Genomic DNA, 27,693 nt, shown 5'->3' on the forward strand with positions numbered 1-27,693 from the left:
AAAAAGGTGGGTGTGGAGTACTTCAACATTTACATAAAGAGTGGACCTAAAACTAACCTGAGGTTACCCTAAACTATTAGTATATGCTATAGAAACTTAAGTGAAAAAATAAAAAAAACCCAGCAAGGGAAACTCAAAGATTCTTTGTTTTTTTCACTCTATTGCATATACACGTCCAACTTAATCTATATGCTCATGTCCAATAAAAGAGCATTGTTTTGCAAGGCTACTTGGGTTCTATCAGCATGTAAAGGTCGGACAACTCAACTTTAGCAGAGCTAGCCTTCAGGTGAATAACTGCTTCTTTCAGGTTGTGAGCATCTGAATTTTCCGGAAATATTTCCCCAAAAATGAAAACTAGAAGAGTCCTAGGACAGCGTCCTTTAGAAGTTTTATAGTATCAAAGTTTTTGGAGGAAGAGTATCTTTGTCGATTATCAACACGATGATTCCAAGCAGGTCAATTTATGCTGAGAATATTATATAACAGAACCCACTTCACCTCCATTATACTGACAGTGGTCTTCCTTACTTCAACCTTGTGCTTCTTAGTAAAGTTGAAAATACTAAGCCAAGAACAGACAGTGACAATGCCAGAGACTCAGATGTACCTATAGGTGCCTTCAGACAACATCGCCACCCAGGCTAAAGTCCTGGTTTAAAACATCCCAACATGAATGACTCTCAAAAACCATATGCTGAGCAAGTGAAGCCAGATCAAAAGGGCACCTACTGTATTATTCAACTTACATGAAATTCTAAACTGGGCAAAATTCATCTCTAATGATAAAAAACAGATCTGTGGTTGCCTTGGGTTGGGAGATGGGGATACTTTTGCAAAAGCCTAGGAGGAAACTTTCTAGGGTTTTAGAATTGTTATCGATCTTTATGGGGGTGGTAGTTATACAAATGTATACATTAATTAAAAGTCACTGAACCATTGATTAAAAATGTCTGCATTTTATTGTATGTAAATGATACCTTAATAAGGTTGATTACAAAATGAACCAAAACCAAAACAAAGCAGAAGAAAAACCTCTCAAGATCTCAAAGGAAAAACACTGTTTTCTTCCAGGGTACCAGATTGGAAATGAGGCATTGGTCTGTTCTACCTCACATTATCCCTAGGATTATCTAGTCTATTTTAAAGCACTAGAGTCCCGTATCAGAAAAACTTACCCCATGTTTTATTACTTTGATTTCTTCTCTGCCTCTTCTCCCAACATGGTGAAGTTATTTATGGAAGAAAAACCAGCTTTTTCCAACTTTGCATCATCACATATTCTTTCCAAAGCTATTATTTATGGAATAAAATTTGGCTACACTTTGTAAAAATCTAGCTTTTTGAGCCGTACAAATCTTAACAGTTAACCTATTGCCTCCATTGGAATTTGGAAAAAAAAATATTTTGAAAATGAATAGCTGAGATTTGACATTTTTGTTTTTTGTGATTTTCTCTTCCCCTAAGAGAGAAGTGAGTAGGAATGAGAAACACATATATAAAGAAAAAAAATTATCTTGCTGCCTTTGCATGGTTATAATTTATAGGAGGCCCTTTTCAACAATAATCTATAATCAGAATCAATAAAATATAATCTCCATGAAGGCCAGGCCAGGATATTTGTCTCTTTTTCAGCAGATTGCAATACAAACCACATTCATGGATTTGCTTCTTGATGATCTTTGTAATGCTGTAACAGCTGACCATTTCCTCATGCCTCTTCACCTTAACTTAAACCTGGTTTTTCACTAATGACCTCACATTTCCTTCTCTATCACTTGGTTGTCGGCCTCTTTTCCAACTCCAACTCCAACTCGCATTTCACTCTGGAACCAAAGGAAGACTCCCACCTTCCTGCTTTTTAGTGATACCTCAAGGTCATTACCATATTGTGATCACCCTGAAGAATAGCCAGACAATTGCTATTGCAGAGCCATCTGAGAGTTTGTAGCTCTAAAAATTAACTAAGGACCACATTTGTCCAAAATATCCTAGTTTAAGATTTTGGTAATACAGCAACAGTAATTCCGAAGTCGTTTATGACAATCAGTGTGGGAAGCACCCTCTTTCAGGAAGATCCTTTGCCATACAATACTCTTTCCCTGTCAGGTAATAAGGAAGCACGGCCGTGGAAAGTAACCTCCTGTGGAAAGAAATACTTGGCTTCGAGACGGCTTGAAGTTCATACATTTTTCTTGAATTAGATTCCCCATTAATTACTTTATCCACAAAGAGGTAATTATCAGAATTCTGTAAGCAATTAAGGAGATGCTACTGCACATTCTTTCAGCTTGTTGACCTTTCTCACTTTATTTCATGTGGCTATCTGAAACATCAGTGATTTACATGTCTTTTTTTTTAGCAGATTTCTGTGTGTGTGTGTCCCCATGATGAAAACATCATTAAAATAAGATATCATGAATAGACTCTTAAGAAGCAGAGTCTACTTAAAGTCCCAGAAAATGTGAAAGCACTAATATTCATGGACAACTCTACATTCTGAAAGTTACTCCAAATTTTATTGATCTCTATTTTGTCTAGGAGTTTTTCAAATTTTCTACCATGATCATTTGTTAGTTTTTTTTTTTTCTTTAGTCAAATTCATTCTTTTTTTATTTTTTTATTTTTATTTAAATTTTTCTTTATTTTTTATTTTTATTTTTTGCTTTATAACAAATTTAATCAGTTATACATATACATATGTTCCCATATCCCCTCCCTTTTGCGTCTCCCTCCCTCCCACCCTCCCTATCCCACCCCTCCAGGCGGTCACAAAGCACCGAGCTGATCTCCCTGTGCTATGAGGCTGCTTCCCACTAGCTATCTACCTTACATTTGGTAGTGTATATATGTCCATGCCACTTTCTTACTTTGTCACAGCTTAAACTTTATACAACTGAAAAACAAACCAAAAAAAAGGTTTTGTACTTCTATCATGTAGGTTCTAAATTGTCTACAACAACAGACAAACTTTCATGGACTTAATATTAGGACTCAAGGTACAGTTATAACTGGGGATCCTACTGCATTTAAACAAGGTACCCTCTACATGGAGATTTGACTAAATTTAAATAAAAGTCTCCCTGTACTCTTAGGGGAGTTACCAAATATAAAATAGAGGAAAATTAGGTATTCCTCATCTTAACCATCAGAACTATTGCCTTGCTTAAATTTCCCATGGTTATATAGCGTCCTTGTCCTAAAATATCTCCTAGTGGGCGTGGATACTCTGGCCCAATAAGTAATAAATTAAATTAAATTAAAGCTATGGCACTTGGCTTGCAAAAATAACCCCTCACACCTGGTTAAAATAGTTGATACAGCACTATATAAATTAGAATAGGGCTTTTAAGGATTGAAACCCATTATACAAGACCTATTTAAAAAAGGGATGATAATCTCCACTGTCTATCCATTTAAGCTCTTTGTCAGGCAATTTGCATATCTCCATTTCTTTGAGGTTTGTTACTGGAAAACTATGTTCCTTTGGTAGTGTCATGTTTTCTTGATTTTTTTTTTTTTTTTTTTTTTTTTTTGGCGGTACGCGGGCCTCTCACTGTTGTGGCCTCTCCCACTGCGGAGCACAGGCTCCGGACGTGCAGGCTCAGCGGCCAGGAGCGGCATGTGGGATCCTCCCGGACCGGGGCACGAACCTATGTCCCCTGCACCAGCAGGCAGACTCTCAACCACTGCGCCACCAGGGAAGCCCATGTTTTCTTGATTTTAATGTTTCTCAAAGTCTCGTATTGCTTTCCCATATTAGGGAAGTTTTCAACTATAATCTCTTCAAATATTTTCTCAGTCCCTTTCTTTTTCTCTTCTTCTTCTGGAACCCCTATAATTCGAATGTTGGTGCGTTTAATGTTGTCCCAGAGGTCTCTGAGACTGTCCTCTGTTCTTTTCATTCTTTTTTCTTTATTTTGCTCTGCAGCAGTTATTTCCACTATTTTATCTTCCACCTCACTTATCCGTTCTTCTGCCTCAGTTATTCTGCTATTGATCCCATCTAGAGTATTTTTTATTTCATGTATTGTGTTTTTAATCGATGCTTGATTCATCTTTAGTTCTTCTAGGTCCTTGTTAACTGTTTCTTGCATTTTGTCTATTCTATTTCCAAGATTTTGGATCTGGGAAATAGAATCTTGGATCATCTTTACCATCATTATTCTGAATTCTTTTTCAGGTAGACTGCCTATTCCCTCTTCATTTGTTAGGTCTGGTGGGTTTTTATCTTGCTCCTTCTCCTGCTGTGTGTTTTTCTGTCTTCTCATTTTGCTTATGTTACTGTGTTTGGGGTCTCCTTTTTGCAGGCTGCAGGTTCGTAGTTCCCGTTGTTTTTGGTGTCTGTCCCCAGTGGCTAAGGTTGGTTTAGTGGGTTGTGTAGGCTTCCTGGTGGAGGGGACTAGTGCCTGTGTTCTGGTGGGTGAGGCTGGATCTTGTCTTTCTGGTGGGCAGGTCCACGTCTGGTGGTGTGTTTTGGGGTGTCTGCGGACTTTTTATGATTTTAGGCCACCTCTCTGCTAATGGGTGGCGTTGTGTTCCTATCTTCCTAGTTGTTTGGCATAGGGTGTCCAGCACTGTAGCTTGCTGGTCGTTGAGTGAAGGTGGGTGCTCGTGTTGAGATGGAGATCTCTGGAAGATTTTCGCCGTTTGATATTATGTGGAGCTGGGAGGTCTCTTGTGGACCAGTGTCCTGAAGTTGGCTCTCCCACCTCAGAGGCACAGCACTGACTCCTGGCTCCTCAATTTGGGATGATTTGTTGTCCATTCATGTATTCCACAGATGCAGGGTACATCAAGTTGATTGTGGAGCTTTAATCCACTGCTTCTGAGGCTGCTGGGAGAGGTTTCCCTTTCTCTTCTTTGTTCTCACAGCTCCTGGGTCTCAGCTTTGGATTTGGCCCCGCCTCTGCGTGTAGGTCTCCGGAGGGCGTCTGTTCTTCGCTGACAGGACAGGGTTAAAGGAGCAGCCGCTTCAGGGGCTCTGGCTCACTCAGGCCGGGCGGGAGGGAGGGGCACGGAGTGCGGGGCGAGCCTGCAGCGGCAGAGGTCGGCGTGACGTTGCACCAGCCCGAGGCGCGCCGTGCGTTCTCCCAGGGAAGCCGCCCCTGGATCCCGGGACCCCGGCAGTGGCGGGCTGCACAGGCTCCCGGAAGGGCGGTGTGGACAGTGACCTGCGCTCGCACACAGGCTTCTTGGCGGCGGCAGCAGCAGCCCTAGCGTCCCACGCCCGTCACTGGGCTCCGCGCTTTCAGTCGTGACTCGCGCCCGTGTGTGGAGCCCCTTTAAGCAGCGCTCTTAATCCCCTCTCCTCGCGCACCAGGAAACCAAGAGGGAAGAAAAAGTCTCTTGCCTCTTCGGCAGCTCCCGAGTGTTCCCGGACTCCCTGCCGGCTAGCTGTGGCTCATTAGCCCCCTTCCGGCTGAGTTCTCGCCGCCAGCCCCAGTCCTCTCCCCGCGCTCCGACCGAAGCCCGAGCCTCAGCTTCCAGCGCCGCCGGGGCGAGCAGACAAGCCTCTCGGGCCGGTGAGCGCCGCCCGGCACCGACCCTCCGCGCGGGAATCTCTCCGCTCCGCCCTACCCAGGTATGTGGCGGAGTTTCTTGCCTTTTGGGAGGTCTGGGGTCTTCTGCCAGCGTTCAGTAGGTGTTCTGTAGGAGTTGTTCCACGTGTAGCTGTATTTCTGGTGTATCCGTGGGGAGGACGGTGATCTCCGCGTCTTACTCTTCCGCCATCTTACCCGGAAGTCTCCATTTGTTAGTTTTAAAATTACATAATAAAGGCATTACATCATACAATCTTTTGTAATCCATTGCCATTTTAAAATTATTTGTTTCCTTGTCCTCAGCAGATATGTCATAGATGATTAGTACACAAGCAAAGACTTTCAATATAACAGTACTTTATAGTGAGAAGAACTATACTGAGCTATCTCTATCCTAAGACAATGCACTAGGAAAGCACTAGGAATTCTTAAGCACTAGGAATACAGACACGATCAAGGGGCAAGTTCCTTGCCTTCGAGTATACATAATCATTATAGCAAATGCTTAAATAGCACTTTTAGTATATAACTCACCACAGCAGTCTTATTATACTCCTTTTTAATAGGTGAGCAGAGGAAGCCACAGGGAAGTCATAGGGTAAAGCCAGAATTTGAACCTAGGTAGACTATGGTACACTCTCCACTGCTTTAACTACTACGTTAAAATATGTATATATAAAAGTTATATATATATATATATATATAACTCCAAGTATTCGAAGGTTACAAAACACTTATCTACCAAAACTCAAAAAGGAGCACAGAAACTTGCATAGAAAATAAACATGTAAAAGTTCATGAATAAACCACAATATAACCTGCTCCACATAATATACTGACTACAGTGTCCTGGGCCTCTCCCATTCCTAGGCAGCCGGAAATTACAACAAAATAATACTTTTCACCTTTGGAAGCCACACCATCTCTCATACCAACCAACCAATTACTTCCTTAGACAGAATAGGAAATTAACCTGAATATCATATATATATATATATATATATATATATATATATATATATATAGCATTACTGATGTAGAATCTTTGTTTAAAGACAATAACTTCAATAGCAGAGGGAACTTTACCATGCAGGCTTCAGATAACCTCTATATTTCTCAGATTTTATGCTAAATCATAAAATGCCATACTGTGTCTGAAGCTATTTTTTCAGTAGTCCATTTTCTTAAATGGACTAGCAAAGCAGTAAATACTGACGAACATTTTGGCTCCCAAATCCTAACAAACAATAGAGCAGGGGTCAGTAAATTATGGCTGGTGGGCCAAATCTAGTCCTCTACCAGCTTTTATAAATGAAGCTTTATTGGAACACAGCCATGTTCCTCAGTATATGTATTGTTTGTGTCTGTTTTCACATCACAGCAGCAGAGCTAAGTAGTTGCAGAAGAGATTGTATGGCTTGTAAAGCCTAAAATATTGACTGTCTGACACTTTATGGAAAAAGGTCTCCAATGCCTGCAATAGTATATAATGAAAGTGATGCTATGTAACATCTAAGACTAGGTCATAAAAGGTCATGCAGCTTTTGCATGATTCTCGTGGAATGCTTGAACCCTGGACACTCATTCTTGGGATACTCTATCTTGAATCCTAACTACCACGTTATGAGAAGTCCAAGCCACATGGGCAGCCAACTATAGGCACTCCAGTCAACAGTCCTTGTTGGGCCCAGTCTTCGAGTCATCCCATCTCAAGGGCCAGAAATGGGAATTAAAATTGTCTAGATGATTCCAGCCCCAGCCATTTCAATCCTCATGAGCTGAGGTTTCAGACATCAGTCATGGAGTAGAGACAAGCCATCTCCTCTGTGTACTGTTTGAATTGCTGACCCACAGAATCTGGGCACATATTAAAATTTTTTTTTGTTTCAACACTAAGTTTGGACTTCTTAATTATGTAGCAATACATAACTGTGTTATCTATTAGATAACACAGTTAGATATCTCTTATCTAATAGATAATATAGCACTGTGTCTGTACACAGGAGATCTACATTTCACAGAGCACATACTTTTAGATGTGAATGTTGACTGCTCAATTTCTAAGAAGAACGTATACACACATATAGGTACAAAATGTTTATGTATATGTAAATATTAGACCTATATAAACTAATCTATATTATCCATAAAATGAGGGGCCCTTGATAATGGCTAACATTTCTTTCTGGTATTTATTGTATTCCAAGAACTGATAAATTCTTTCATTGTATGAATTTTCTCTTTTAACCCTCATAGTAACTCGCTGAGAGAAGTAATGTTATCTCTATTTTATAGATGAGAAAACTGAAGCAAAAACAGATAACATGCTCAAGAGTACTCAACAAGTAAATTTTAGAGTCAAGATTTGAGCCCAAGTTCTCAAGTTTTAGATCCCTTACTCATAGTCACTAAGCTATATACTGAGGAAGGGGATGAAAGCTGAAGCCATTACTTCATGCTCAAGAAGTTAGACAGAAACCTAGCAGGTATGGTTGAAAGAAGACAGGACTTGGAGTCGTAAGTCCAGAGCCTGAGTGATGAAATGACTTCTCCTCTCATCTAGATCTAGGTTTGTGTTTAGAAAATGAAGAAGAGCACTGCACAGTTTGATTGTTGATTTCTGTACTTAATGATACCAAAGAATGGCATTTTACCAGGGAGCTATTTTGCAGTGACATAAATTATTGATTCAAAATCAAACCTTTATTATAAATTACTGATTCAAAATCAAATCTTTATTATGTCTCCCTTGCATCAGAAGTCTTTCCCACTCTTCATTTCTTTTTAAACCCTTTCCTGTCTACTCTTGGCCAAAGCTTGAAGCCTGATTTAACATTTGGAAATAAAATAATGAAATAGTCATAACACAGCAATTCCAATGCCTACTGAAACAGAAGCTCTAAATAATTTTTCAGATAATTTAGGAAATTAAAAATATTTATATCATAGATGCAAAGACAGAAATTACTTGTGTAATAAAATAAATGGTGAGACAAAAGGTTTCTGGTCAAGTAGATTTGTTTAAATAGGAACACTAATCTGAGTTCTACCCCTGTGCTAAAACCCAGTGACAGGTTGCATACAGCTTCTAAAGGGATAGTTCAGTGCATTGGGTCAAATTCATGCCCTAAAATGTGGTATTATTAGTAGTACTAGAAGACAGAGTGTGACTGTCTTCTTTGGGACATAGATGAAGACCCCAAGATAGACAATATCAAGGACAAGTTATGTAGAATAAGATATTATCTCAGTCCTTGGACATGTCATCCAGGATAGAACAAGAAGTAGATTTATTATCAAGTACATGAAGCCAGAGACAGTAAGCAATGAGTGGTATTGGTTAAAATAGACAGGTTTTAGAAGTAGAGGCACGGATGTAGAAAACAAACTTAGGGTTACCAAGGGATTGTGGAGGGGAGGTTAAAATGGGAGATTGGGACTGAAATATATACACTACTCTGCATAAAATAGGTAACTAATAAGAACCTGCTCTTCTTATTAGCACAGGGAACTCCACTCAATACTCTGTAATGGGCTATTTGGAAACGACTCTAAAAAAAAATACAAGTGGGGCTTCCCTGGTGGCGCAGTGGTTGAGAGTCCGCCTGCCGATGCAGGGGACACGGGTTTGTGCCCCAGTCCGGGAAGATCTCACATGTCGCGGAGCGGCTGGGCCCGTGAGCCATGGCCACTGAGCCTGCACGTCCGGAGCCTGTGCTCCACAACAGGACAGGCCACAACAGTGAGAGGCCCGCGTGCAGCAAAAAAAACCCCAAAACAAAAACAAAACAAAAAAAAAGTGCGTATATGTATATGTATAATTGTTTCACTTTTCTGTACACCTGAAACTAACACAACACTGTAAATCAACTATATTCCAATAAAATTTTTTTCAAAAATAGGTTTTAAGAACCATAGTCAGGGAGCAGTGTGGATTGGAAAGACCTGACTGCATCCTCAGACAGTGCTCCCCAAGCTGGCTATTGCAAGGGTGAGCATTTAAGAGATCTTTGACCTAAGGAGGACATGAGATTAACAATCTATCCCAATGTGCATGAATTATTCTCCTCGGGGCTATCAGAAATCAGATGGCATCCTAGAGCAAGGGTCAGCAGATCTTTTCTGTAAAGGGTCAGATAGTAAATATTTTGGAGTTTGTGTACCATACGTCTCTGTTGCAATTGCCTATCTGCTGCTGTAGCACAGAAACAGCCATGCACAATACCTTAATGAATGGGTGTGGCTGTGTTCAAGCAAAACGTTATGTACAAAACCAGGAGTCAAGCGAGATCTGATCAGTGGGCCAGAGTTTGCGGACCCCAGTTGTGGGTCAGTGTTCACAGCTGAATGAGTCACGAGGCCTTAAGTTCCAGTTCTCATTGTACTACTCTCTACCTGGGTGAACTTGGGTTCATCCTTTTATTTATATGGGCCACTATGTTTTTCTCCAGAAAAACAGAACCAACAGCAGGTGTATACAATGTGCCCATATATATTGATAGATATAGATCTAGATATCAATATTGATATCTAGATCTACATCCCTATCTATATAAAGATAAAGAGAGAGAGAGATTTTAAACAATTGGTTCACACAATAATAGAGGCTTGGTAAATTCATAATCTGCAGGTTAGGCTCTCTAGAGACTCTAGGAAGAGTTGCAGTTCAATTTCTGTAAGTCTTCTGGCAGAATTCCTTTTTGCCACAGGGAAGTCAGTCTTTGCTTTATTAGAACTTTAACTGATTGGATGAGGCCCACCCATAGTATGGAGGATAATCTGCTTTACTCAAAGTCCACCACCAATTTAAGTATGAATTTCATCCAAAAACACCATCACAGGGACTACCCTGGTGGCACAGTGGTTAAGGATTTGCCTGCAAATGCAGGGGACACGGGTTTGAGCCCTGGTCTGGGAAGATCCCACATGCCGTGGACCAACTAAGCCCATGCACCACAGCTACTGAGCCCGTGCACCTAGAGCCCATGCTCTGCAACAAGAGAAGGCACCGCAATGAGAAGACCGTGCACCACAAAGAAGAGTAGCCCTTGCTTGCTGCAAATAGAGAAAGCCCACGGGCAGCAATGAAGACCCAACGCAGCCAAAAATATAAATAAATACGTAAATAAGTAAATAAATAAATAAATAAACACAAAAACGCCATCACAGAAATATCCAGAATAATATTTGACCAAATAACTGGGCATGGGGACCCAGACAAATTGACATGGAAAATTTACCACCTAAGCCATAGTTTTGTCATCTTTTACTGAGAAATTTGACTCATCTGAACTATTTTCATACCTAGAAGATACCTTCTACAGGTAACATGATTTGGCGCCAAAAGCCATAAGCTAGAGCATTTCATTCCAGGTCCCTTCTCAAATATCCATGATAGGTAGAAATTTGACATCAGTAGTTCTTGAAGTCTCCCCAGTGAATATAATATGCAACCAGGGCTGAGAATCTGGAGATGTAGAGAGAATTTAAATTGAACTTTAGTTAAACAGTAAAACAAGCTCTGACTCTACTGGCTGGAGCTAGACAAGGGATATGCATTTAGTGGGATGAGAAGATAAAGAACACTAGGGAGTAAATCAAATGCTTTACACCTGTGCTTAGCTAATTGTTACTCAGATAATTCAGACAATCTTACAGCATCTGAACCCTGAATTCCTTAGTTCTGTTTTAAAAAAAAGTAACTCTTCAAGTAACTGAACTCTGAGAATCATGTAAATCATAAAGAAAAAATCTTATTTTCTTAATTAGTTGATTTTATATATACTGTTTCACTTTCATGACATTAACTACTTATCTTTCTTTCCATTTTATGTTTGAGGAAAGTAAGGCTTTAAAAATCTCAGTAATTTTCTCAAGGTCACTTGTTAAGGGTGTGGTAGGCAGCATAATGGCTCCTAAAAATGCCCTCACCCTAATCCCTGGAACCTATTAATATGTTACCTTACATGGTGAAGAGGACTTTGCAGATATGACTGAAGTTATAGACCTTGAGATAGAAAGATTATCCTGTATTACCTCATGGAACAAATCTAATTGCATGAGTCCTTAAAAGCAGAAAGCCATTCCCAACTGTAGAAAGAGAAAGATAGAGATGTCTTAATAGAAGCAGAATAACAGCGATGCAACATTTTGGGTTTTGTAGGTGGAGAAAGGGGACTCTGAGTCAGACTACAAGTGACCGCTGGCAGCAGATAAAGTCCAGGGAACAGAAACACCCCTAAGAGCCTCCAGAAAAGAATGTAGCTCTGCCAACACTTTTTTTTCTTTTTTAACCATCTATATTGGAGTATAATTGCTTTACAATGGTGTGTTAGTTTCTGCTTCATAACAAAGTCAATCAGCTATACATATACATATATCCCCACATCCTCTCCCTCTTGTGTCTCCCTACCACCCTCCATTCCCTATCCCACCCCTCTAAGTGGACACAAAGCACAGAGCTGATCTCCCTGTGCTTTGTGGCTGCTTCCCACTAGCTATCTATTTTACATTTGGTAGTGTATATATGTCCATGCCACTCTCTCACTTCATCCCAGATTATCCTTCCCCCTCCCTGTGTCCTCAAGTCCACTCTCTATGGCTGCATCTTTATTCCTGCCCTGCCCCTAGGTTCTTCATAACCATTTTTTCTTTTTTTTTATATTCCATATATATGTGTTAGCATATGGTATTTGTTTTTCCCTTTCTGACTTACTTCTCTCTGTATGACAGTCTCTAGGTCAATCCACCTCACTACAAAAAACTCAATTTCATTTCTTTTTATGGCTGAGTAATATTCCATTGTATATATGGGCCACATTTTTTTTGTGTGTGTGGTAAGTGGGCTTCTCACTGTTGCAGCCTCTCCCGTTGCGGAGCACAGGCTCCGGACGCGCCGGCTCAGCAGCCGTGGATTATGGGCTCAGCCACTCCGCAGCATGTGGTATCTTCCTGGAGCAGGGCATGACCCGTGTCCCCTGCATCAGCAGGCGGACTCCCAACCACTGAGCCACCAGGGAATCCCTGTGCCACATCTTTATCCATTCGTCTGTCGATCCTGCCAACGCTTTTACTTTACTCAATTGAGACCAATGTCAGACTTGTAATAAATTTACCTTGTTTTGAGTCACTAAGTTTTTGGTAATTTGTATGAAAGCAATAAAAAACAAATACAGAAGTTCTACAAGAGCCAGGCTATATATTTATACTTAAGTATTTCTGAAATGAATTTAACATTGTGATTGACAGCAACAGCAGCAGCTTCCAAGGGATCCCACCACACACCTGAGGAAAAGCAGCCTAATACAAAGCAGTGACAGCAGCAGGTCACTGCCCCACACTTGGGGTAGAGGGGCACTTGTCCTACTGTAGCAGCAGCATAGCCTGAGTGGGAACCCATCCTCCTGTGGCACTAGTCCCATCAACATTAGTGTAATCTGCTAGCATCTGCTGAGCCAACAGGCCCCACATATACAAACCCTCCAACTCAGCAGCATTCAGTGAGCCAGGCTCAGGGTTTCCTGAAACTCATATCCAATGGCACTGGAAAGACCAGATATCACCTACAGTTATGAAAACATAAAAAAACAAAAACAGAACACTGGGAACTTCAGAAAGAAAAGGGGAACAATGGAATGGGTGAAAACAAATGGGGTAAATAGAAGAGACTATCATTAGTCTCATGAGTTTCTTAAATACTATATGATGGTCAAAGCAAAAATTATGACACCATCTGATGTGGTTCTCAATGTAGAGAAAGGAAATACTACAGAAAATCATACTTTAAAACTGGGGAATATTAAGAGACCTAAATGGAAGTAAAATTTTGAAACTTCACTTGAAGTAATAAAACACAGATTCCAGTAGACTATGATAAGTTACATATGTATACTGTAATGCCAAAAGCAACCACTAAGAAAACTATACAAACAGTATACACAAATGATTATAAATAAATAAATTAAAATGGGCTTATTAAAAAATGTTTAAGTAACCCACAAGAAGGCAAAATAAGAGAAACACAAGACTGAGAAACTAAGGTAAAAGACAAAACAAAAAATAAAATGGTAGACCTAATCTTTAACATAGCGATAATTACATTGACTGTAAATGATCTAAGTAACCAAGTCAAAGACAGAGATTGGAAGAGTAGATTAAAAAATCACAAGCATGATCCAAGTATATACTGTCTATAAGAAGCTTACTTTAAACATCATGATACAGGTAGTTCAGAGTAAAAGGATGAAAATGATATATCATGTGAACATTAATCAGAAAAAGCAGGAATGGATAAATTAATATCAGATAAAGTAGATTTCAGAGCAAAGGAAATTATTAGGGGCAAACAGGGTCATTACATAAAGATAACAGGAATAATCCACCTAGATGACCTAGTGATACTAAATGTGTGTGCACCAAACAACAGAACTTCAAAATACATGAAGCAAACACTGAAAAAGGTAGTAAAAGGAGAAAATTTTAAATCCACAATTATTATTTGAGACTTCAACACAGCAATTTATAGAACTACCAGAGAGAAAAATCAGCAAGGATATGGAAGAACTGAAAACATCATCAATCAACAGGACATAACTGACATTTAAAGAACACACTCAATAAGAGAATACATATTCAAGTGTCCGTGGAACATTCACTCATATACCATATACTGGGTGATAAAAAAAACATTAGCAGATTTAAAAGAATTAAAATCATAGAGAGTATGTTCTCTAGCCATAATGGAATCAGACTAGAAATCAATAACAGAAAGACAACAGGAGAATCTTCAATCACATGAAAACTAAACATCACAATTCCAAATAACTCATGGGTAAAAAAGACAGCATCAAGGAAAAAATTTTTAATGCATAGAATAAAAGAAAATGGAGATATAACAGATCAAAGTTTGTGGAATGAAGTGAAAGTAATGCTAAAAGGGAAGTTTATAGAACTAAATTGGGAAATAAAATATTTCAAAGCAATAATCTAATTTTCTATATTACAATAGTAAAAAAAAGGAAGAGGAAAAAACACTAAACAAGCAGAAAGAAGGAAATAATAAAGATGAAACAGAAATCCATGAACCTGAAAACAGGAAAATGGGGGGGGGGGAAATCAATGAAACAAAAGGCTGGTTCTTGGAAATAAACAATTTAATCAATAAAGATCTAGCAAGACTGATAAAGGTAAAAACAGAGATGGCACAAATCACAGATATCAGAAATGCAACCAGGGATACCATGACCTATCCTGCAGGTTAATAAGGGACAAGTTATTATGAACAAGTCTACACTATAAATTCAAAAATGTAGATGAAATGGGCCAATGCTTCTACACCCAAAACTACCAAAACCCAGCCAAGATGAAATAGATAATCTCAATTTTCCTGTAACCATTAGAAACACTGATTTTTCATATAAAAACTCCCAAAAGAAATATTCAGGCTTAGATGTTTCACTTTTACCCAAGACTTAAAGAATTAAAACCAATTTTACATGATTTGATAAGAAATAGAAGTAGAGGGAACAGTTCCTAATTAATTTTATTAAGCCAGTATTACCTTGATACCAAAACCAGACAGGAATAGTATAAAAAGAAGAAGACTATAGACCAATATGTTTTATGAAATTGCCTGTAAAAATCTTCAGCCAGATATTAGCAAATTAAATCCAGAAATATATAAAAAGAATAATATATCATGACCAAGTGGTATTTATTCCAGTTATGCAAAGTTGGTTAAATATTTGAAAATCAAACAGTGTAATCCACCATATCCAATAGATAAAGGGGGAAAAGTCATGTGATCCTATCCATTAATGCAGAGAAAGCATTTGACAAAATCCAATCCCATTCATGATTTGGCACATATATACAATGAAATATTACTCAGCCATAAAAAGAAACAAAATTGAGCTATTTGTAATGAGGTGGATAGACCTAGAGTCTGTCATACAGAGTGAAGTAAGTCAGAAAGAGAAAGACAAATACCGTATGCTAACACATATATATGGAGTCTAAGAAAAAATATGTCATGAAGAACCTAGGGGTAAAACAGGAATAAAGACACAGACCTACTTGAGAATGGACTTGAGAATATGGGGAGGGGAAAGGGTAAGCTGTGACAAAGCGAGAGAGAGGCATGGACATATATACACTACCAAACGTAAGGTAGATAGCTAGTGGGAAGCAGCCGCATAGCACAGGGAGATCAGCTCGGTGCTTTGTGACCGCCTGGAGGGGTGGGATAGGGAGGGTGGGAGGGAGGGAGACGCAAGAGGGAAGAGATATGGGAACATATGTATAACTGATTCACTTTGTTATAAAACAGAAACTAACGCACCATTGTGAAGCAATTATACTCCAATAAAGTTGTAAAAAAATAATAATAAAATAAAAAAATTTAAAAAAAGAAGAAAAAAACCCCAAGCAAACTAGGAATAGAAAAGGAACATACTAAAACTCATAAAGAGGATCTACAAACAACCTATACCGACATTATATTTAACTGTGAAAGACTGAATGCTTTCTCTGTAAGATCAGAAACAAGGCACCGATATCTGCCCTCACCACTTTTATTAAATATATTAATGGAGGTTCTAGTAAGAAAATAAAGCAAAAATAAATAAATACATAAATTTAAAAGTTAAATTTTAAAAACATTTATTTAAAAGATAAAAGGACTATTCCTACTACGTTGAATAGGAAGGAATATATCCTACTGAATGTTGAATAGTAGTATATACTATTATATTAAATAAGGAAAAGTAAAACTGTATCTGAAGAGGAGATGATAATCTAAATGGAGAAAATACCAAGGAATCCACAAAAAGCTTGAGAAATAATATTAGTTTGTAAATGTTTTAGAGTACAAATCAACACAGTTTTATCAAATTATATATTAATAACAAATGTGTAGAAGCTTAAATAAAAATGTGATACCATTTACAACTGACCTAAATACTTAAATATAAGCCCAATAAGACATTTATAGGTCCTCTATACTGAAAATTACAAAATGCTGATGAAGAAAAATTTAAAAGTCCCAAATAGTGAGACATACCTTGTTCATGGATTAGAAAACACAACATAATAAAGATGTCAATTCTCCCCAAGTTAAGAGGCTTAACAGAGTTACTCTTAAAATGCCCTCAAGGTTTTTGTGGATATAGACAAGCTTATTCTAAGATTTATATGGTAAGAAGAGGCTGAAGAATAGCTAAAACACTTTGTAAAGGAAGATTAAAATGGGAGGAATTAATCTACCCAATTTCAAGATTTTGCAGTAATGATGGAGGTTAGATACACAGATCAATGGAATGGAATAGAGAACCCAGAAATAGACTGACATAAATACATTTAACTTGTTTTTGACAGCAGTGTGAAAGCTATCAAGGAAGAATAGACTTTTCAAAAAATGGTACTGAAACAGTTGGACATCCCTCGACAAAAACAAACAAACAAAAAATGAACCTTAACCTAAACCTCCACACCTTACACAAAAATTAAATCAAAGTGGATCATAATCTTAAATGTAAAAGCAGGACATTTTTAGAAAAAAAAATAGGAGAAAATCTTTGGCATCTAGAACTACGTGAATAATTCTTAGACTTGACACCGAAAGTATGATCGATAAAAGCAAAAACTGATACATTGGATCTCATCAAAATGAGTTAAAAATGTTTCATAGAAGATCATTTTAAGTGGATGAAAACTCAAATTACACAGTGGGAAAACATATTTGAAAATCCCACATGAGACAAATGACTTGTATCTATAATATACAAAGAACTCTCCAAACAACTTAAAAAAATCCAACTAGAAAATAGGCAGAAGACAGGAACAGACATTTCATGGAAGAGAATATACACATGGCAAAGAAGCACATGAAAAGATGCTCAACATCATTAGCCATTAGGGAAATGCAAATTAAGACCATAATGAGATATCAGAGAATAACTAAAATTAAAGTACAGTGACAAAATCAAATGCTGGTGAGTACATAGAAAAATTATATCACATCACTGGTGGGAAAATAAAATGGTTTAGCCACTCTGAGAAACAGCTTGACAGTCTCTTTTAATCCTAAAAGTAGATTCACCCTACAACACAGTAATTGTACTCTTGAGCATTTATCCAAAAGAAACAAAAACTTAAGTTCCCACAGAAACTTACACATAAATAAATGTTCATAGCAGTTTTATTTATAACAGCCAAAAACTGGCCACTACCCAAATGTCTTTCAATGGATGAATGTTGAAACAAATTGTGATAAAATCTTATGATAGAATACTACCGAGCAACAAAAAGGAACAAATTATTAATATATGCAAAAATTGAAATGAACTTCAAGGGAATGATGCCGAGGGAAAAATTTTAAAAAGCCAATCTCCGAAGATTAAGTAATTCATGATGATATTTACATATTATTCTTAAAATAACAAAACTGTGGAGATGGCGAACAGATTAGAAGTTGCCAAGGGTTAGAGCTGGGGGTAGCAAGTACAGCGGGGGAACTTTGTGAGGTTTTTGTGGTCCCAGTACAAATAATACAGCAATCTTGGTTTTAACCCCTAAAGATGTTTAAAAGCAATTCCTAATAAGAGGTGTCCAGATATTTAGCAATGGCAGCAGATTAGAGGTATAGCTCCCCAACATGACAACTTCAAAAGAGATTGTACTAATTCAATGCATATGTTAATTTTAAAAAGGCCAGTCACAGTACTTAAATGGTATATATCTTAACGATATTATTCTAAGGATCCAGCTATACCAGATGGACTAGCAGGATTTTCTGTACATTCAATCTTATTTAAGACAGTAAATCTTATAATAAGACAGTTAAAAAAAGAAAAAGAAAAAAAAAACCAGCTACAGTTGGATATTCTCATAGGAAGATGAGGTGAAAATATGTAGCAGTGGTTCAAAAGCTTAAGCAGTGGCACCTAAATTTGGCTGCACATTAGAATCATCTGAAGCACTTTTTAAAAACCCTCACACCAACAATTGGTCATCCTAAACCAATAAAATCATTTTAAATCTCCTCAGACGATGCCACTGTCTAGCCAGAAGTGAGAAGCAGCGGACTAAGCAGAAGGGGATGTTTCTACAAAGATTTAACAATAAGTTCTTTCACCCAATCAGATTTACCTTCCTGCAAAGGGGTAAAGAAGGCTAGATGTTGTCCATAATTGCTTAGCTTTAATTAGCACTTTTGACTTGCCCAAAACCTAGATCATGTTTCCCCTAAATTTCATGTTATTCCCTAAGTTTTTCAAATCCAGGGCTAAGGGGTTTGCCAGGATGAGATTTTAAGTGCTCACACAGGGGAAGTCCCTGGCAAACCAGGACAGAGGTCACTCTACACTGAAATGTAAAGCATCCTAAATAACCCTGCCACTGCTCCCAAATACTAGTCTGTGCCAACCAGTGGAGAAAAGGCATTCTCCATTACTACCTCGGCAAATGCTGCTGTACTTGCCTTGGCTACTCCCTATCTTTTCCAGGCGCCACTCCCCTTCACCTGCTGGTGGACGCTTTGGCAGCTGACAATGCAGATATTTTCAAACTTTAAGGTGAATAAAAATCATATGGAGGGCCAGTTATAACAGAGATCACTGAGTCCCACTAGAGTTGCTGATTCCATAGGGCTGGGACAGGGCCCTAAAACTTGAATATCTGACACATTATCAGGGGACGCTGGTAAAGCTGGTCAGGTTGTTACCGAATGCACGTTCGTGTGTCTGAAGCACAGTGAGGCCAAACAAACCGAAAGGTTGGAGTCTGGAGCAGAGAAAGGTTTATTGCAGGATCGAGCAAGGAGAGGGGTGGCCCGTGTTCCAAAAACCCTGAAATCTCCAAAGGATTTCAGCAAAGCATTTTTAAAGGCCAGGTGAGGGAGGGACGTCCCAGGGAATGTGATCAGCTCGTGCACAATCATCTGACTGGCTGATGTTGAGGCCACAGGGCAGGTAACATTATCCATCCTTAGGTGCCAGAAGGTCTGGGGGCTACATGCTCATGATCATCAAGGAGTTCATTTCTTCCATTGGGTGGTGGTTTTTAGCATCTGAAAACTCAAGAAATATGCCTGAGATACTATTATCTGAGTACTTCAGAGAGGAACTACAGCAGAGGCTAACTCCAAAAGGTAGAAACTGACGTTTGCTTAAAGATTTCAAGGGAAGAAAATATTTTTTCCAGAATCTTTCCAACAGACTACTAAGCGTCATCAGAATGTTTTTACTTATATTAACATAATTGCTTGGTGCTGCCATGGAAGTCATTTTCTTCTGGTTCTTTCCTCCAGGTAACTAGAGTACAGATGCTTCTGGTTTTTAAGGTAATACTCCAGCAAACCCTTAACACATGTCATGAAAAGACCTTAAGACAAACTCCCCCAGGATTCAGGGACTGCCTCACTGCTTCGCTGAAAGGAGATGATCCAAACTGAACTCTCCACTCCAGGAGACAGGAGCTGTGTTCTCATCTGTGTTCCCCTAACTTGGTAGAAAGTTTGTTGAAGGCCAAAACTTTCAACTAGTCAGTATTTGGGGCTACTCAGAGGAAAGAAAACATGCTCTTGTATCAAGCATGTTATATGTATCTTTTAAGTCTTACAACTATCCCAATACATGTGTATCATTCCCATTGTACAGATGAAGAAACTAAGGCTAAGAGTTAAAGGCATTTGCCCAAGGTCACAGAGCTGATGAACGGGTCTGGCAGAACCTTCTACTGCTCATTAGTATCCATTTTCTCCTTTTCTTTCTAGGCACGTCTTAAACTATATTTCCTGGTCCTCTTGCTATTAGGCTGACCGCATTACTGAATTCTGCCTGTGAAATAGGGACAGAAGTGATTTTGCCACTTCCGGTCCTAGTGCGTAAAAACCTTGGTCCATCGTGCCCTTTCCCATCACTATCTGGATGACCCAGGGCACCGGGAAGCCATAAAGATGGGAGGAGCTTGCTCCCTCAGTGACTACATGGAACACAGCACCCTTCACCTTGTCCTCTGCTACCTGCACTGGACTGTGACTTGGATGACGTAAACCTTCACCGTGTTAATCCACTAAGAGTTTACTTTGTCCTGACAGCAATGGTGAAGGCAAGATCTAAAACCAAATCCAGCAGACTCTAAAGACCATCGTCTCTCATTAAGACATATTGCCACAAATACGGCAGAAATATAAAAGCCCATCTATAAAATATTATCTAATCTCACAGTTAACCTCTCTCCCACCATGCCTTTCCCACAAACAAGAATTAGATTCCTAAAGCTTTCAGAGGAAATTGGGTAAACAAAAAAATAAAATCAAGCAAGCAATCGACAAGTATTTGTTGACTGCACACTACCTGCCAAGCACAGACAAATCTGCTTTTGTTGTCACCTTGAGGTCATGAACTCTGCCCTTTGCTCTCCCGGATGGGAGGGGAGCAGAGGACAAGGTGGGAGGCAAGCCTATGCCTGTTCTTTTCAGCAATGAGATTCTCCTTGGTTCTCCCAGTGTGTTAATGAGCTACCTGGGGAGTGTCTGATTTTATGCCTGTTCTTTTCAGCAATGAGATTCTCCTTCGTTCTCCCAGTGTGTTAATGAGCTACACGGGGAGTGTCTGATTTTATGTTTGAGAAGAAGAATAGACTTTCGACCTGAAAAACATTTTTTAAATTTAACATACATTGGGACTTCCCTGACGGTCCAGTGGTTAAGACTCCGCACTTCCACTGCAGTGGGCGCAGGTTTGATCCCTGGTCAGGGAACTAAGATCCCACATGTGTGAACACAATAAAAACACTGAGCATTACAAAAAGGAATGTAACTATATATTCAAAGGAGATTTTTTAATTCTTTTAAAAATAAAATAAAATACATTATTTTCCTGAAGTTTCACATTTTACAGATGGGCAGATTGAGACTCAGAGAAGCTTAGAAACAGCCCCAGGCCACAGTGACAGAAGTTAAATTTGAACTCAGCTTTGTGCGATTCCAAGTCCTTGCTCATTGTTTCTTAAACTGGGCTGCTCTTCAGAATCAACAGGGGAATAGTTAAAACACAGATTCCTGGGCTTGGCGCCAGACTCCCAAATCACTGACCTGGGGCAGGCCTCGGCAATCTCTCTTCGCACACACCCCAGGCCTGAGTGAAGACCAGCCAAGTTTGGGATCCACTTCTCTGCACCTCGCAGTGGGAAAGCTAAGAGGGTACACGGATGCCAAGGGAGCGGAGGGGAAGAGAACAGAAGGGGGCCTTCTATGGCCTTGTCCAGGGCTGGCCCTGCTCACAGTTGAGATCCTGGCCACGAGACCCAGAGGACAATTAACGAAAGCAAGAAAAGGCCTTCTGACTCAGCTGTTTTCCTTACATCTCTGCTGGGCGAAGAGGGTATCATGCCTGTGGAATTCTGCTGCATCCACAGGCATCTCCAGACCTATTTTTTAAATTCGCCAGGAATGAAGAAAGAAAAGTCTGCCAAGGTTCAGAATATGCTAGTCATTTTCCTGATTCAGTAAAACTGCCTTGATTTAGTGTTCATTGCTTCCAAGCCTGTGCTCTCTGGGAGGTGGCTGGGATGAAACTGACTGCCACACTATCTTGGAAGCCAATTCATGAAGAATGGAGACAACACCGGCAGGAGGGTACTGTTTAGCCGTGAGGAACTGAATGGTTACTTGAAGAAACATTTTAGCATATCTGTATATATCAATAGGCGCTACAGGAGCTCTGCTGGGGAACAGTAATTACTGCTGCCATTAACTGAGAGCTTAGTTTGTACATAGGCTGACCCTATAATTTATCATCCAAACTGAGCAATTGTGAAAGTGAAAGTTGGGAGAGCTATTAATAATTTCACCAGGACAAGGGTAAACCTGAATATCCCAAGCAAACTGGGATGTGTGATCACTCTATCCAAAACCCTGAGCCAAATGGGTTTCAAATTCAGACTTTTAAAAGATTTTATAGGTAATACTGTACTTACGTGTGTATCACACACACATACAAATACCCTAGAGGAATCCAGGGCAGCACCTCATGATCAAACATTATATTTCTGCAGCAAATATATGAATATTCACAAGAGGGATAAACAGACACTTCAGGTCAAATTTTGCCAGCCAATGATTTCTGAAAAATACTTGTTTTCAGGAAAATTGTTTCTCAAATTGTGGCAAGGGCTTGTGGACCTGTACCAAGAGCTTTAAGTACTTTCCATAGTGTGGCAGAGATGCTAGCTGTCCCACTGTAAAGGTCCTCCTCTTCTCTGATAGTAGGTAAGTGCGCCCATGGTCGTCTGGAATAAAGACTACTTCCCAGTGTTCAAAGAACACTTCCCAGTGTTCCTTGAAGCTAGGTGTGGTCATGTGACTGAGCTGTGGCCAATGAGATTTCCAAGTGGAAAGGTGATCAGGACAACCCACAAGTACAGGTACAGATGTACCTGTTGTTGACAGAGGGCATCCATTCTGATTAATTGAAATCCATGTTGTAAATACTTTGAAAATTACTTCTGGTGTGCAAAAACTTTTAGGAAGTCTCTTTAGAGAGATGGGTATGCTCTTCTCCCCCCTCCCTCCTCCTTCCTCCTGGCTGGAGTGTGGACATGATGGTTGGACCTTGGGCATCCACATCACTTTTGACCACGAAGCTGAGGGCCACAGCTTCTGATGAACCAGAAAGCTGGTAGGATCTTGGGTCTGGATAACTCCCTGGATGGCCTACCTCTGGACTGTTTGTGAGAAAATAAAACCTTTTTGATTTACGGCACAATTCATTTGTACTTTCGGTTACTCACAAAGGAACCTGTATTCTAGGATTTGCTCTTGGCCATGCCTCAAACTCTCAGATGGTGATCATGTTTATTTCTCATTCAAAGGCCTGCAAGTGGGCTGCGGTGGCTCTGCTTCAGACTGTGGGTCGTGTTCACATCTGCTCCACGCGTCTCTGAATTCTGGGACTAGTGGACGCTCAGGACGTGCTCTGTGTGTCAGGGTGAAGCTCAACCACACGAGCACATTTACAGCTTCAGCTAATGTTATGCTCCATTCCTTTGGCCAAAACAAGTCACAGGACAACCCAACATCAAGGGGAGGGGACGAGGATAAAGTGAACACCTGCAGGTGATCATCTACAGAACTGATGCACGTGTGACCCCGTCCTACTGCCGCACATGCTCCAGGGGCTTCCAGGCATCACCCCTAGCATCGCGGCGAGCCAGCCCCTTCTCCTGATCACTTCCCATAGTTCCTGGTATGCTGCCCTCCCCACCCCTAACCCCCAGAGGGCACTACCAAGGGGAGGGCCACAGGACAAGATGTCCTTCTGTTTGGTGTCCCGTCTCTGTGCTCTCCTCAAGACCACACACCAGGCTACGCCAGCGCACCTGAGGGAGAGGTTACGCGGGGGACCCTCCTACCTCACATCTGTGTCTGTCTCCCAGGGGACTCCTTCTTCCGAACCTTCTCCGATAGTTTCCACCCTGTGCTGTGTGCAGCCCCTGCCCCACAACCAGGGAGAGCCAGGGGACTTCTGGAAACGTCCACAGAAGAGTAAGGAAGTGCATTTCCCACAAACCTCTCCTCGGGCCTTACTGTGCAACCCCAGGTCTCACCCCCGCCAAACAGTAGCTGTTTGAGGAGAGGTTTAAGTAAATTAGCCTCAGGCACACCTGAAAGCCTGAAAGAAAATACCGAGAGAAGCTGGGAGGAGGGGGTGGATGCTGGGTGTGTTGCCCACTCAGCCAGTAGGGAGCTGGGTTTGAGGGGAGAACAGACGGGCAGATTTTGCCACTAACTGGCGGTGTGACCGCCGGCACTCCCTTTTCCAGGCCTCCATGTCTTTCTTTGTTAAAAGAGGGGGTTATTCTTGATGGCATTTAAGGTGTCTTCCAGTTCTGACAGGTTGTGACCTAAGGGGGAGGGAATGGGAAGGAAGAGCCAGAGGGAGCGAGTCTGGAAGGACACACACGGTGACGCCCAGGGAGCTGGGCTAGCATGAGGCTGAAGTTCATGTCCTTTGGCCCTTTTCAAATTGTAACACCCACCAAGCTCAGCCCTTACCTGCCTCTGGGACCCATTCAGTGCCATGGTCTAAGGTCACAAAAACTGTCCCCAGCAGGGGGATCCATTGGCACTGACTACAGTAGGATGACACCCCTGGGTGTTGTAGCAGCTCAGGCCTCAGCGCTCACCACTCCCTGCCTTAAGGTCCGGCAACTCTAAACTACCTTTAGTTCCCAGCACACACCTGGCGACTTTTGGCCTCCAGGCTCTTACTTGCGCAGTCCCCTCTCCCTGGGATACCACTGTCTCTTGATCTCCTGTCCCCCCACCCCACCTTGCCCGGCCAATGCCTCTTCATCCTTTGCAATTCAGCTTCATCCCCACCCAGGTTCAGGGCTCCTCCACATTGCTCCTGTCTGGAATCCTTCATCATTGCACTCACTCCTATCTGCTTGTGGAACTGTCCTGCCCTACTAGACTCTGAGCTTCTTGACGGCAGAGACCATGTCTTATACGTTTTCTTTCACGCTCTTTATCTTTCATAGCACCTGACACATGACAAATGAGCAATCCATGATGGATGAACGAATGAACAAACGAACTGGGAAAGAAAAAAGCTGGAAGGAATGTCATACACGGATGGTAAAGACTACCTTTAGCTTCCCACCCCTTCTATCTGCTACACACATCATATCTGTAGTCCAGGGAAATCACGCTGAATAAACACCAGAGGTGGCCTTTAAGCCAGGAAAAAGAGATCACCAAGGGAAGCAGCACTGTGTCTGACTGGAGGGAAATAAACGCCTTGCCTTAATGATGGTGGGGGAGAGAGTGAGTTTGGGGTGCGAGGTCTAGGAGGGGCAGGACAGTCAGGAAAGGAGTCTTTGAAGAAAGCAGGCCTTCACGGGGTCATTGAGAAGGTTGGGTTTGGTGGGCAGATGGAAACTGAGCTGTCACACATCCACGGCTCCACCTGGGCAAGGAAGAGGCTCTGAGGAGGAAATCTGAGTGTGTGAGGGGTATGTGAGGGCAGAGTGAGAACTTCAGCTGGGTTCCTGAGTCACAGAGGAATCCAGGTGGCAGAAGGAGGGTGGGCTCCCCTTCTCCCCTCTCTCACTCCTCTTTGGCTGTGCAGGGTTGCCTCAGGCCTGGTGATGTGAGTGTACGGGGGTCAATCCCTCCCGTGGAGCTCCTGGTAACAGACTTTGTGATGGTCCCTCAGGAGGCTACTTAGTGGGCCTGATAAGTGGCGGGGTGGGGGGTGGGGTTTAAAGAAGATGATTGATTAGATATGAATATTCTAGTCAGGAGTTTTACTGATAAGAGAATGTTTCTTTTTAGATGATGTGACAACCACCATTGTTGAGTTTCTCCGCCAAGGTTGAGTGTGCACCGGGAGGAAAGATATTAAATATCTGAAGCGTCTAAATTGTAGTGGATGTAGGAAAGGACATTTGATGTGCCCTAAGCTGACGACCGCCACCCCCGTGGGCCCCCAAGAAGAGGGGACCTCATCTGTCCCTAAGTGTAAGCACGAATCCAACCCTGAAGCCTCCCGCAAAGAGGTCACTTAGCACCAATTAAAATCCAGGCCATTACCTCAGCAGACTCCGTGGCTTCGTCCTCTCCAGAAGCTGGAACAGCCGGCACAGGATTCTCAAGGCTGACTGGGCTGGCACCAGGACCCAATTTCACTTCCACGCACATCGCACGAGGTTGGCGCCGACTGGGGGTACTGCCCACGCACACGGTTTGTGCTGTGTGCGCAGGTGCGGGTATGCGCATGCGCAGGCGCGAGAGTGCGCAAGCGCAGCTGCGAGCGTGTGCGCGCGCAGGTGCGAAAGTGCGCATGCGCGGGTGCGACTGTGAGCATGTGCAGGTGCAAGTGTGCCCATGCTCAGGTGGGAGTGTGCGCATGAGCATCACTAGCTGTTCACACTCTTGCCCCATCCTTTCCACCATCCCAGACCCGGATCTCCGCATTCAGGGCTGATGAAACAGGGCTGTGTAAACTTGTATTCAACTCATTTTAATTGAAGGTCCTGCGGATGACCAGAAATTTTGCCTCAATTCAATAGAATTTGTAAAATGCAAGAACACCTCCTTCTTTCCGCCTAACCAATTCAACCCATCGCCAAGTCACTGGAGATGTAACCTGGGCCCCTCAGGAGCCTTTGCTCCTATCAGTGCCTTACCTGGGGGGGGGGGGGGATGGGGCTGCAGAAAAGACCCAAGGTAGAAGCAGCTGCAGTTACAGCCCTGAGATCAAACTCCTCACCAGTCCAGCTTCCTCAGAGATGATGTTCTTTCTAACATTTGTTGTTTGTTTTAACCAGATGCTTCTAATTCCTTGAATTTGCGAACAGCTAACCACACTGCCAACTGGGCTAACATAAACAGATATTAGTGTTGTAAATAAATTGAACTTACCCAACAGTTTTTAAGACTTGCAAAATGATATGGAGCATATAGTCATTACTTTGTTTCCTGGTAATTAATCATGGTGGAAATAAATAAGCCCAACCACTGCTTCCCAAGGACTGCATCTCCCAAGCCACAGGCTTCACAGAGGCTTTTCTAATTCCTGGATATTAGCTGTGCTCTCTGGCTTTGTGTTAGCTGTGCAGCCTCCAACTCCTCTTTCCTATTGGATGAGAATCTCCCATTGGATAAGGTCTTGGTAAGTGGCTACTTTGGAGACTAAACAGGCCAGGTGCTCCTCTCTGCACCCAGGTGTCCAGGTCATAGGCCTGGACCCCAGCCTGATTCAATACGATACTTCTGTCAAGACTTGTCTTGAACAAGTGATGCAAAGCACAGAGGCACTAGAATTCTCTCCCAGTGATGAGGGGTCTGTACCAGGCCATTCTGGCTGAAAAGCATTTATTTCAAAAGCTCCTGCTATTTTCTGCCTATTTCCTCCAGGCCTCACCCTATATTTTCCTCCCAATAAATTCCCTTTTTGGTTACAACCACCAGACACTGTTTCTTTCTCCTGAAAGCATTCCCCCTGTAACCCACCAAACAGCTGCTCCAAACCTTTCTTGCTAACAGAATCCCAAGTTTTCAATTGTTCATACATCCATCAGGACCAAGTAGATGCATCATGATTGGTCCGTCCCATCCCTTTGTCCAGTGATTGGTTTAAAATTA

General features: G+C 41.3%; 1 long non-coding RNA gene and 1 pseudogene across 2 annotated transcripts in view; both read left to right on the top strand.

Annotated features, from left to right (window-relative positions):
• Positions 1–27,693, top strand: part of LOC309799286 (centrosomal protein of 78 kDa-like) — a 659,089-nt pseudogene that overhangs the window by 366,062 nt on the left and 265,334 nt on the right. The gene's annotated exons all lie outside the window — the stretch shown is intronic.
• Positions 23,297–26,715, top strand: LOC309801466. The gene is made up of 3 exons (XR_014293597.1): positions 23,297–23,658; positions 25,086–25,182; positions 25,882–26,715. It is a non-coding gene; the product is annotated as an uncharacterized lncRNA (long non-coding RNA).

Source organism: Mesoplodon mirus (assembly GCF_964341445.2).
Source record: "Mesoplodon mirus genome assembly, chromosome: 3".
Classification (NCBI taxonomy): domain Eukaryota; kingdom Metazoa; phylum Chordata; class Mammalia; order Artiodactyla; family Ziphiidae; genus Mesoplodon; species Mesoplodon mirus.